Here is a 12,724-nt window from a genome sequence, read left to right as displayed (position 1 = left end):
TTGGACGCCTAATGCTTCCTTATCGAATGCCTTTTTGTCAAGAGCTAACAAAGTTTCTTTTCAATTTAATCTCGATATCGTTCTTTGTTTTATTCAAATTCTCGATTCGTTTACCCTTTCTTTCTCTCTCTCTCTCTCTCTCTCTTTCTCTCTCTGTATATATATATACATATTATATATAATATATATATATATATATATATATATATATATATATATATATATATATATATATCTGTATATATCTCAATCTGTATCAGAAATAAACTCAGGGTTTATAAAAAAACATTATCATATACGTATTCATCTGCGTATGAATGCAAATACGACTTACATCTTGCATCGAAAAATGACAATAGTCGACTATAATTAGTGAATTTCTTAATCAGTGGTATTACATCTTACGTGATACATTTGTGAAGAGCTTTGTTATCTACGGCCAGTTGAAAGGCACTTTAACTATTAACCGAGGAATTGAAATCTTTTATCAAAAGTCTTAACGTTAACGACAAACGAATAAAAGATTGTATTAGAGTTTAATTCGATATCTTCCATTGTATCTTCCAATATAATAATGTAAAGTTTATTAACGAGAAGTAGAATCATATATCTAATTAAAAATAAACAACTAATAGATTTCGTTCCATTACAAAGATATATATACATACATTTATGCGTACACATTAAAAGTATTGCTAATAAAAAACCAATAGGATTATAGAAAACATTTCATTGTAATTTGATGCCGAAAATAACAAATACCCTTCAATAATGTGTAATTTTTTCTTTTTCTATCAAGTATTAATTTCTATTTAATCAATTTAAACATTTGTAGTTCATAATGAATTCTATCAATAACAATATCAGATATTTAAGTTTGGCTCATTGCAGAAGAAAGGTTGCTCGTTACTGTCTACACAATATAATAAATCTCAAGCAATACCCAAGGAAAGACTACTATATACTTTGTGTATGTGTGCGTGGGTGTGTATATTATGTATCTAGTTATGTACATATGTATCTATTTACAAACGTATGTTTATATGGGATCTTCCAACATTCCACCTTGGTGGTTGCCGAAAGACTGATCTCATACGATATTCGACAGAAAGTAAATAACATAAGGTGGATTTAGATATTTCAGCTTATAGAGAAACATATAAACATTGTAATAAGATTTGCTTTGTATACGTCAGCTAGTAAATGGTATAAACATTCTCTTTTTCTTTCAGTGTAATAATATTATATATATATATATGTATATATATATATTAAAATTTTTATAATTTAATTAGTTAATTAATCAAAATCAAAAAATAAAAGAAAGCAACAGGAATAGAAAAATACGAGACCGCATCGAAAACTCCGTTTGTTAGGACAGACGTCCTTCCTCGTAAACAATGAACTTTCATCTCCCTCACTCTCTTCCACGCTCTATTTTGCTATTTTTTTCTTAATTTTTCTGTATGCATGTGTACGCGTATGTACGTAATACGTATATACCTTTTAACAAATGTAATATCGTTTGGTATCGATATATTTTATATATAGAAAGATCGTCGACGATCGAACGTGATGCGTGTACCTGATCGTGACACCCTTATTTCAATATTGTAAATTTAATTTGTCAACGAGGTATAAACTCTATATTCATTTAAATACACATACATTGATATGTGTATGAATAATGCATATTAATCATAATACGAATTAAATGACACGTTTAATTGAAATCCCACATTAAAATTTACATTGTACTAGATACATATACCACATAAGAACAAGAAAGCAAAATTGAATATACCAAGATACTTTATTCTTCTTCTTCTTTTTCATATTATTGTTGTTATTGTTGTTCTTATTATTGTTATTATTATTCTTATTGTCTTTAGAAATCAATCATAATTGAAGATATTGGGAAATAAAGATGAGATTTCTTTCTTAATCTTCTTAACTGTTTTTTTTCTTCTTCTTTTCTTTTATATGAATAATAAGAAGTATAAGGTATCATAATCGGAAACCTATGTAATCGTCTTTCATTTGAATGGGTCTTTGATATAATTGTACTTTGGATAGCTGATCTTGCCTAATCCAGTGCCTCTTTGTCAAGATCTAACAAAGTTTCTTTTCAATTTAATCTCGATATCGTTCTTTGTTCTATTCAAATTCTCGATTCCTTTACCCTTTTTCTTTCTCTCTCTCTCACACTCTCACTCTCTGTATATACATTAATATATATATATATATATATATATATATATATATATATATATTATTTTATACGTATATATCTGAATCTGTATCAGAAATGAGTAACTCAGGGTTTATAAAAAAACATTATCATATACGTATTTATCCCCGTATCAATGCAAATACGACTTACATCTTGCATTGAAAAATGACAATAGCCGACTATAATTAGTGAATTTCTTAATCAGTGGTATTACATCTTACGTTGATACATTTGTGAAGAGCTTTGTTATCTACGGCCAGTTGAAAGGCATTTTAACTATTAACCGAAGTATTGAAATCTTTTATCAAAAGTCGTAACGTTAACGACAAACGAATAAAAGATTGTATTAGAGTTTATTTCCAATTTTCCAGCTCGGTGGTTGCCGAAAGACTGATCTCATACGATATTCGATAGAAAGTAAATAACATAAGTTGTATTTAGATATTTCAGCTTATATAGAAACATATAAACATTGTAATAAGATTCGCTTTCTATACGTCAGCTAGTAAATGGTATAAACATTCTCTTTTTCTTTCAGTGTAATAATATTATATATATATATATATATATATATATATATATATTTAAATTTTTATAATTTAATTAGTTAATTAATCAAAATCAAAAAAAAAAAGAAAGGAACAGGAATAGAAAAATACGAAACCTCATCGAAAACTCCGTTTGTTAGGACAGACGTCCTTCCTCGTAAACAATGAACTTTCATCTCTCTCTTTCTCTCTCTTCCTCGCTCTATTTTGCTATTTTTTTCTTAATTTTTCTGTATGCACGTGTACGCGTATGTACGTAATACGTATATGCCTTTTAACAAATGTAATATCGTTTGGTATCGATATATTTTATATATAGAAAGATCGTCGACGATCGAACGTGATGCGTGTACCTGATCGTGACACCCTTATTTCAATATTGTAAATTTAATTTGTCAACGAGGTATAAACTCTATATTCATTTAAATACACATACATTGATATGTGTATGAATAATGCATATTAATCATAATACGAATTAAATGACACGTTTAATTGAAATCCCACATTAAAATTTACATTGTACTAGATACATATACCACATAAGAACAAGAAAGCAAAATTGAATATACCAAGATACTTTATTCTTCTTCTTCTTCTTCTTCTGCATATTATTGTTGTTGTTATTATTGTTATTATTATCCTTATTGTATTTAGAAATCTATCATAATTGAAGATATTGGGAAATAAAGATGAGATTTCTTTCTTATTCTTCTTAACTGTTTCTTTTTTCTTTTTCTTTTCTTTTATATGAATAATAAGAAATATAAGGTATCATAATCAGATACATATGTAATCTTCTTTAATTTGAATGGGTTTTTGATATAATTGTACTTTGGACGCCTAATGCTTCCTTATCGAATGCCTTTTTGTCAAGAGCTAACAAAGTTTCTTTTCAATTTAATCTCGATATCGTTCTTTGTTTTATTCAAATTCTCGATTCCTTTACCCTTTTTCTTTCTCTCTCTCTCTCTTTCTCTCTCTGTATATATATTTATATATATATAATATATAATATATAATATATATAGATATCTGTATATATCTGAATCTGTATCAGAAATGAGTAACTCAGGGTTTATAAAAAAACATTATCATATACGTATTCATCTGCCTATCAATGCAAATACGACTTACACCTTGCATAGAAAAATGACAATAGTCGACTATAATTAATGAATTTCTTAGTCAGTGGTATTACATCTGACGTTGATACATTTGTTAAGAGCTTTGTTATCTACGGCCAGTTGAAAGGCATTTTAACTATTATCCGAAGTATTGAAATCTTTTATCAAAATTCTTAACGTTAACGACAAACGAATAAAAGATTGTATTAGAGTTTAATTCGATATCTTCCAATGAATCCTCCAATATAATAATGTAAAGTTTATTAACGAGAAGTAGAATCATATATCTAATTAAAAATAAACAACTAATAGATTTTGTTCCATTACAAAAATATATATACATACATTTATGCGTACACATTAAAAGTATTGCTAATAAAAAATCAATGGAATTATAGAAAACATTTCATTGTAAATTGATGCCGAAAATAACAAATACCCTTCAATAATGTGTAATTTTTTCTTTTTCTATCAAGCATTAATTCCTTTTTTAATCAATATAAGCATTTTTAGTTCATAATGAATTCTATCAATAACTATATCAGATATTTAATTTTGGCTCATTGCAGAACAAAGGTTGCTCGTTACTGTCCATACAATATAAGAAAATCTCAAGCAATACCCAAGAGAAAGACTACTGTATACTTTGTGTATGTGTGTGTGGGTGTGTATATTATGTATCTAGTTACGTACATATGTACATATACACATATGTATCTATTTACAAATGTATGTTTGTATGGGATCTTCCAACATTCCACCTCGGTGGTTGCCGAAAGACTGATCTCATACGATATTCGACAGAAAGTAAATAACATAAGTTGTATTTAGATATTTCAGCTTATATAGAAACATATAAACATTGTAATAAGATTCGCTTTGTATACGTCAGCTAGTAAATGGTATAAACATTCTCTTTTTCTTTCAGTGTAATAATATTATATATATATATATATATATATATATATATATATATATTTAAATTTTTATAATTTAATTAGTTAATTAATCAAAATCAAAAAAAAAAAGAAAGGAACAGGAATAGAAAAATACGAAACCTCATCGAAAACTCCGTTTGTTAGGACAGACGTCCTTCCTCGTAAACAATGAACTTTCATCTCTCTCTTTCTCTCTCTTCCTCGCTCTATTTTGCTATTTTTTTCTTAATTTTTCTGTATGCACGTGTACGCGTATGTACGTAATACGTATATGCCTTTTAACAAATGTAATATCGTTTGGTATCGATATATTTTATATATAGAAAGATCGTCGACGATCGAACGTGATGCGTGTACCTGATCGTGACACCCTTATTTCAATATTGTAAATTTAATTTGTCAACGAGGTATAAACTCTATATTCATTTAAATACACATACATTGATATGTGTATGAATAATGCATATTAATCATAATACGAATTAAATGACACGTTTAATTGAAATCCCACATTAAAATTTACATTGTACTAGATACATATACCACATAAGAACAAGAAAGCAAAATTGAATATACCAAGATACTTTATTCTTCTTCTTCTTCTTCTTCTGCATATTATTGTTGTTGTTATTATTGTTATTATTATCCTTATTGTATTTAGAAATCTATCATAATTGAAGATATTGGGAAATAAAGATGAGATTTCTTTCTTATTCTTCTTAACTGTTTCTTTTTTCTTTTTCTTTTCTTTTATATGAATAATAAGAAATATAAGGTATCATAATCAGATACATATGTAATCTTCTTTAATTTGAATGGGTTTTTGATATAATTGTACTTTGGACGCCTAATGCTTCCTTATCGAATGCCTTTTTGTCAAGAGCTAACAAAGTTTCTTTTCAATTTAATCTCGATATCGTTCTTTGTTTTATTCAAATTCTCGATTCCTTTACCCTTTTTCTTTCTCTCTCTCTCTCTTTCTCTCTCTGTATATATATTTATATATATATAATATATAATATATAATATATATAGATATCTGTATATATCTGAATCTGTATCAGAAATGAGTAACTCAGGGTTTATAAAAAAACATTATCATATACGTATTCATCTGCCTATCAATGCAAATACGACTTACACCTTGCATAGAAAAATGACAATAGTCGACTATAATTAATGAATTTCTTAGTCAGTGGTATTACATCTGACGTTGATACATTTGTTAAGAGCTTTGTTATCTACGGCCAGTTGAAAGGCATTTTAACTATTATCCGAAGTATTGAAATCTTTTATCAAAATTCTTAACGTTAACGACAAACGAATAAAAGATTGTATTAGAGTTTAATTCGATATCTTCCATTGTGTCTTCCAATATAATAATGAAAAGTTTATTATCGAGAAGTAGAATCATATATCTAATTAAAAATAAACAACTAATAGATTTCGGTCCATTACAAAAATATATATACATACATTTATGCGTACACATTAAAAGTATTGCTAATAAAAAATCAATGGTATTATAGAAAACATTTCATTGTAAATTGATGCCGAATATAACAAATACCCTTCAATAATGTGTAATTTTTTCTTTTTCTACCAAGTATTAATTTCTTTTTAATCAACTTAAACATTTTTAGTTCATAATGTATCAATAACAATATCAGATATTTAATTTTGGCTCATTGCAGAAGAAAGGTTGCTCGTTACTGTCTGTACAATATAATAAATCTCAAGCAATACCCAAGGAAAGACTACTATATACTTTGTGTATGTGTGCGTGGGTGTGTATATTCTGTATCTAGTTATGTACATATGTATCTACTTACAAACGTATGTTTATATGGGATCTTCCAACATTCCACCTTCGGTGGTTGCCGAAAGACTGATCTCATACGATATTCGATAGAAAGTAAATAACATAAGTTGTATTTAGATATTTCAGCTTATATAGAAACATATAAACATTGTAATAAGATTTTCTTTGTATACGTCAGCTAGTAAATGGTATAAACATTATCTTTTTCTTTCAGGGTAATAATATTATATATATATATATATATATATATATATATATATATATATATTAAAATTTTTATAATTTAATTAGTTAATTAATCAAAATCAAAAAATAAAAGAAAGCAACAGGAATAGAAAAATACGAGACCTCATCGAAAACTCCGTTTGTTAGGACAGACGTCCTTCCTCGTAAACAATGAACTTTCATCTCTCTCTTTCTCTCTCTTTCTCGCTCTATTTTGCTATTTTTTTCTTAATTTTTCTGTATGCACGTGTACGCGTATGTACGTAATACGTATATGCCTTTTAACAAATGTAATATCGTTTGGTATCGATATATTTTATATATAGAAAGATCGTCGACGATCGAACGTGATGCGTGTACCTGATCGTGACACCCTTATTTCAATATTGTAAATTTAATTTTTCAACGAGGTATAAATTCGATATCCATTTAAATACACATACATTCATATGTGTATGAATAATGCATATTAATCGTAATACGCATTAAATGACACGTTTAAATGAAATCCCACATTAAAATTTACATTGTACTAGATACATATACTACATAAGAACAAGAAAGCAAAATTGAATATACCAAGATACTTTATTCTTCTTCTTCTTCTTCTTCTTCAAATTTTTGTTGTTGTTATTATTGTTATTATTATCCTTATTGTATTTAGAAATCTATCATAATTGAAGATATTGGGAAATAAAGATGAGATTTCTTTCTTATTCTTCATAACTGTTTTTTTTTCTTTTTCTTTTATTTTATATGAATAATAAGAAATATAAGGTATCATAATCAGATACATATGTAATCTTCTTTAATTTGAATGGGTTTTTGATATAATTGTACTTTGGAGGGCTAATGCTTCCTTATCGAATGTTTTTTGTCAAGAGCTAACAAAGTTTCTTTTCAATTTAATCTCGATATCGTTCTTTGTTTTATTCAAATTCTCGATTCCTTTACCCTTTTTCTTTCTCTCTCTCTCTCTTTCTCTCTCTGTATATATATTTATATATATATAATATATAATATATAATATATATAGATATCTGTATATATCTGAATCTGTATCAGAAATGAGTAACTCAGGGTTTATAAAAAAACATTATCATATACGTATTCATCTGCCTATCAATGCAAATACGACTTACACCTTGCACAGAAAAATGACAATAGTCGACTATAATTAATGAATTTCTTAGTCAGTGGTATTACATCTTACGTTGATACATTTGTTAAGAGCTTTGTTATCTACGGCCAGTTGAAAGGCATTTTAACTATTATCCGAAGTATTGAAATCTTTTATCAAAAGTCGTAACGTTAACGACAAACGAATGAAAGATTGTATTAGAGTTTATTTCCAATTTTCCAGCTCGGTGGTTGCCGAAAGACTGATCTCATACGATATTCGACAGAAAGTAAATAACGTAAAGTGTATTTAGATATTTCAGCTTATATAGAAACAAATAAACATTGTAATAAGATTTGCTTTGTATACGTCAGCTAATAAATGGTATAAACATTCTCTTTTTCTTTCAGTGTAATATATATATATATATATATATATATATATATTAAAATTTTTATAATTTAATTAGTCAATTAATCAAAATCAAAAAATAAAAGAAAGCAACAGGAATAGAAAAATACGAGACCTCATCGAAAACTCCGTTCGTTAGGACAGACGCCCTTCCTTGAAAACAATGTACTTTCATCTCTCTCTCTCTCTTTGTCTCTTCCTCGCACTGTTTTGCTATTTTTTTCTTAATTTTTCTGTATGCACGTGTACGCGTATGTACGTAATACGTATATGCCTTTCAACAAATGTAATATCGTTTGGTATCGATATATTTTATATATAGAAAGATCGTCGACGATCGAACGTGATGCGTGTACCTGATCGTGACACCCTTATTTCAATATTGTAAATTTAATTTGTCAACGAGGTATAAATTCTATATTCATTTAAATACACATACATTGATATGTGTATGAATAATGCATATTAATCATAATACGCATTAAATGACACGTTTAAATGAAATCCCACATTAAAATTTACATTGTACTAGATACATATACTACATAAGAACAAGAAAGCAAAATTGAATATACCAAGATACTTTATTCTTCTTCTTCTTCTTCTTCTTCTTCAAATTTTTGTTGTTGTTATTATTGTTATTATTATCCTTATTGTATTTAGAAATCTATCATAATTGAAGATATTGGGAAATAAAGATGAGATTTCTTTCTTATTCTTCATAACTGTTTTTTTTTCTTTTTCTTTTATTTTATATGAATAATAAGAAATATAAGTTATCATAATCAGATACATAGGTAATCTTCTTTAATTTGAATGGGTTTTTGATATAATTGTACTTTGGAGGGCTAATGCTTCCTTATCGAATGTTTTTTGTCAAGAGCTAACAAAGTTTCTTTTCAATTTAATCTCGATATCGTTCTTTGTTTTATTCAAATTCTCGATTCCTTTACCCTTTTTCTTTCTCTCTCTCTCTCTTTCTCTCTCTGTATATATATTTATATATATATAATATATAATATATAATATATATAGATATCTGTATATATCTGAATCTGTATCAGAAATGAGTAACTCAGGGTTTATAAAAAAACATTATCATATACGTATTCATCTGCCTATCAATGCAAATACGACTTACACCTTGCATCGAAAAATGACAATAGTCGACTATAATTAGTGAATTTCTTAATCAGTGGTATTACATCTTACGTTGATACATTTGTGAAGAGCGTTGTTATCTACGGCCATTTGAAAGGCATTTTAACTATTAACCGAAGAATTGAAATCTTTTATCAAAATTCTTAACGTTAACGACAAACGAATAAAAGATTGTATTAGAGTTTAATTCGATATCTTCCATTGTGTCTTCCAATATAATAATGAAAAGTTTATTATCGAGAAGTAGAATCATATATCTAATTAAAAATAAACAACTAATAGATTTCGGTCCATTACAAAAATATATATACATACATTTATGCGTACACATTAAAAGTATTGCTAATAAAAAATCAATGGTATTATAGAAAACATTTCATTGTAAATTGATGCCGAATATAACAAATACCCTTCAATAATGTGTAATTTTTTCTTTTTCTACCAAGTATTAATTTCTTTTTAATCAACTTAAACATTTTTAGTTCATAATGTATCAATAACAATATCAGATATTTAATTTTGGCTCATTGCAGAAGAAAGGTTGCTCGTTACTGTCTGTACAATATAATAAATCTCAAGCAATACCCAAGGAAATACTACTATATACTTTGTGTATGTGTGCGTGGGTGTGTATATTCTGTATCTAGTTATGTACATATGTATCTACTTACAAACGTATGTTTATATGGGATCTTCCAACATTCCACCTTCGGTGGTTGCCGAAAGACTGATCTCATACGATATTCGATAGAAAGTAAATAACATAAGTTGTATTTAGATATTTCAGCTTATATAGAAACATATAAACATTGTAATAAGATTTGCTTTGTATACGTCAGCTAGTAAATGGTATAAACATTATCTTTTTCTTTCAGGGTAATAATATTATATATATATATATATATATATATATATATATATATATATTAAAATTTTTATAATTTAATTAGTTAATTAATCAAAATCAAAAAATAAAAGAAAGCAACAGGAATAGAAAAATACGAGACCTCATCGAAAACTCCGTTTGTTAGGACAGACGTCCTACCTCGTAAACAATGAACTTTCATCTCTCTCTTTCTCTCTCTTTCTCGCTCTATTTTGCTATTTTTTTCTTAATTTTTCTGTATGCACGTGTACGCGTATGTACGTAATACGTATATGCCTTTTAACAAATGTAATATCGTTTGGTATCGATATATTTTATATATAGAAAGATCGTCGACGATCGAACGTGATGCGTGTACCTGATCGTGACACCCTTATTTCAATATTGTAAATTTAATTTTTCAACGAGGTATAAATTCGATATCCATTTAAATACACATACACTCATATGTGTATGAATAATGCATATTAATCGTAATACGCATTAAATGACACGTTTAAATGAAATCCCACATTAAAATTTACATTGTACTAGATACATATACTACATAAGAACAAGAAAGCAAAATTGAATATACCAAGATACTTTATTCTTCTTCTTCTTCTTCTTCTTCAAATTTTTGTTGTTGTTATTATTGTTATTATTATCCTTATAGTATTTAGAAATCTATCATAATTGAAGATATTGGGAAATAAAGATGAGATTTCTTTCTTATTCTTCATAACTGTTTTTTTTTCTTTTTCTTTTATTTTATATGAATAATAAGAAATATAAGGTAGCATAATCAGATACATATGTAATCTTCTTTAATTTGAATGGGTTTTTGATATAATTGTACTTTGGAGGGCTAATGCTTCCTTATCGAATGTTTTTTGTCAAGAGCTAACAAAGTTTCTTTTCAATTTAATCTCGATATCGTTCTTTGTTTTATTCAAATTCTCGATTCCTTTACCCTTTTTCTTTCTCTCTCTCTCTCTTTCTCTCTCTGTATATATATTTATATATATATAATATATAATATATAATATATATAGATATCTGTATATATCTGAATCTGTATCAGAAATGAGTAACTCAGGGTTTATAAAAAAACATTATCCTATACGTATTCATCTGCGTATCAATGCAAATACGACTTACACCTTGCATCGAAAAATGACAATAGTCGACTATAATTAGTGAACTTCTTAATCAGTGGTATTACATCTTACGTTGATACATTTGTTAAGAGCTTTGTTATCTACGGCCAGTTGAAAGGCATTTTAACTATTATCCGAAGTATTGAAATCTTTTATCAAAAGTCGTAACGTTAACGACAAACGAATGAAAGATTGTATTAGAGTTTATTTCCAATTTTCCAGCTCGGTGGTTGCCGAAAGACTGATCTCATACGACATTCGACAGAAAGTAAATAACGTAAAGTGTATTTAGATATTTCAGCTTATATAGAAACAAATAAACATTGTAATAAGATTTGCTTTGTATACGTCAGCTAATAAATGGTATAAACATTCTCTTTTTCTTTCAGTGTAATATATATATATATATATATATATATATATATATATATATATATAAAAATTTTTATAATTTAATTAGTCAATTAATCAAAATCAAAAAATAAAAGAAAGCAACAGGAATAGAAAAATACGAGACCTCATCGAAAACTCCGTTCGTTAGGACAGACGCCCTTCCTTGAAAACAATGTACTTTCATCTCTCTCTCTCTCTTTGTCTCTTCCTCGCACTGTTTTGCTATTTTTTTCTTAATTTTTCTGTATGCACGTGTACGCGTATGTACGTAATACGTATATGCATTTTAACAAATGTAATATCGTTTGGTATCGATATATTTTATATATAGAAAGATCGTCGACGATCGAACGTGATGCGTGTACCTGATCGTGACACCCTTATTTCAATATTGTAAATTTAATTTGTCAACGAGGTATAAATTCTATATTCATTTAAATACACATACATTGATATGTGTATGAATAATGCATATTAATCATAATACGCATTAAATGACACGTTTAAATAAAATCCCACATTAAAATTTACATTGTAGTAGATACATATACTACATAAGAACAAGAAAGCAAAATTGAATATAACAAGATACTTTATCTTCTTCTTCTTCTTCTTCTTCATATTATTGTTGTTGTTATTATTGTTATTATTATCCTTATAGTATTTAGAAATCTATCATAATTGAAGATATTGGGAAATAAAGATGAGATTTCTTTCTTAT

At 27.2% G+C, this 12,724-nt stretch overlaps 2 long non-coding RNA genes across 9 annotated transcripts in view; one reads left to right on the top strand and one right to left on the bottom strand.

Annotated features, from left to right (window-relative positions):
• Positions 1 to 1,763, top strand: part of LOC127070533 (uncharacterized) — a 33,379-nt gene extending 31,616 nt beyond the window's left edge. Inside the window, exon 6 of the long non-coding RNA XR_007784558.1 lies at positions 1,636 to 1,763. This is a non-coding gene — a long non-coding RNA (uncharacterized LOC127070533). The remainder of the gene's footprint in view (positions 1 to 1,635) is intronic.
• The window catches only part of LOC127070532 (uncharacterized), a 32,120-nt gene that overhangs the window by 16,077 nt on the left and 3,319 nt on the right, over positions 1 to 12,724 (bottom strand). For 2 of the 8 annotated variants that reach the window (XR_007784553.1, XR_007784550.1), the window contains one exon: positions 1,504 to 2,385. This is a non-coding gene — a long non-coding RNA (uncharacterized LOC127070532). Of the gene's footprint in view, positions 1 to 1,503; positions 2,386 to 2,897; positions 3,921 to 4,966; positions 5,990 to 7,016; positions 8,038 to 9,567; positions 10,293 to 12,724 lie in introns of all 8 variants that reach the window. The other 6 variants (XR_007784557.1, XR_007784554.1, XR_007784555.1 and 3 more) reach the window with 6 other exon arrangements.

Source organism: Vespula vulgaris, chromosome 18 (assembly GCF_905475345.1).
Source record: "Vespula vulgaris chromosome 18, iyVesVulg1.1, whole genome shotgun sequence".
NCBI lineage: Eukaryota > Metazoa > Arthropoda > Insecta > Hymenoptera > Vespidae > Vespula > Vespula vulgaris.
This window is presented reverse-complemented; position numbering and strand designations above follow the sequence as displayed.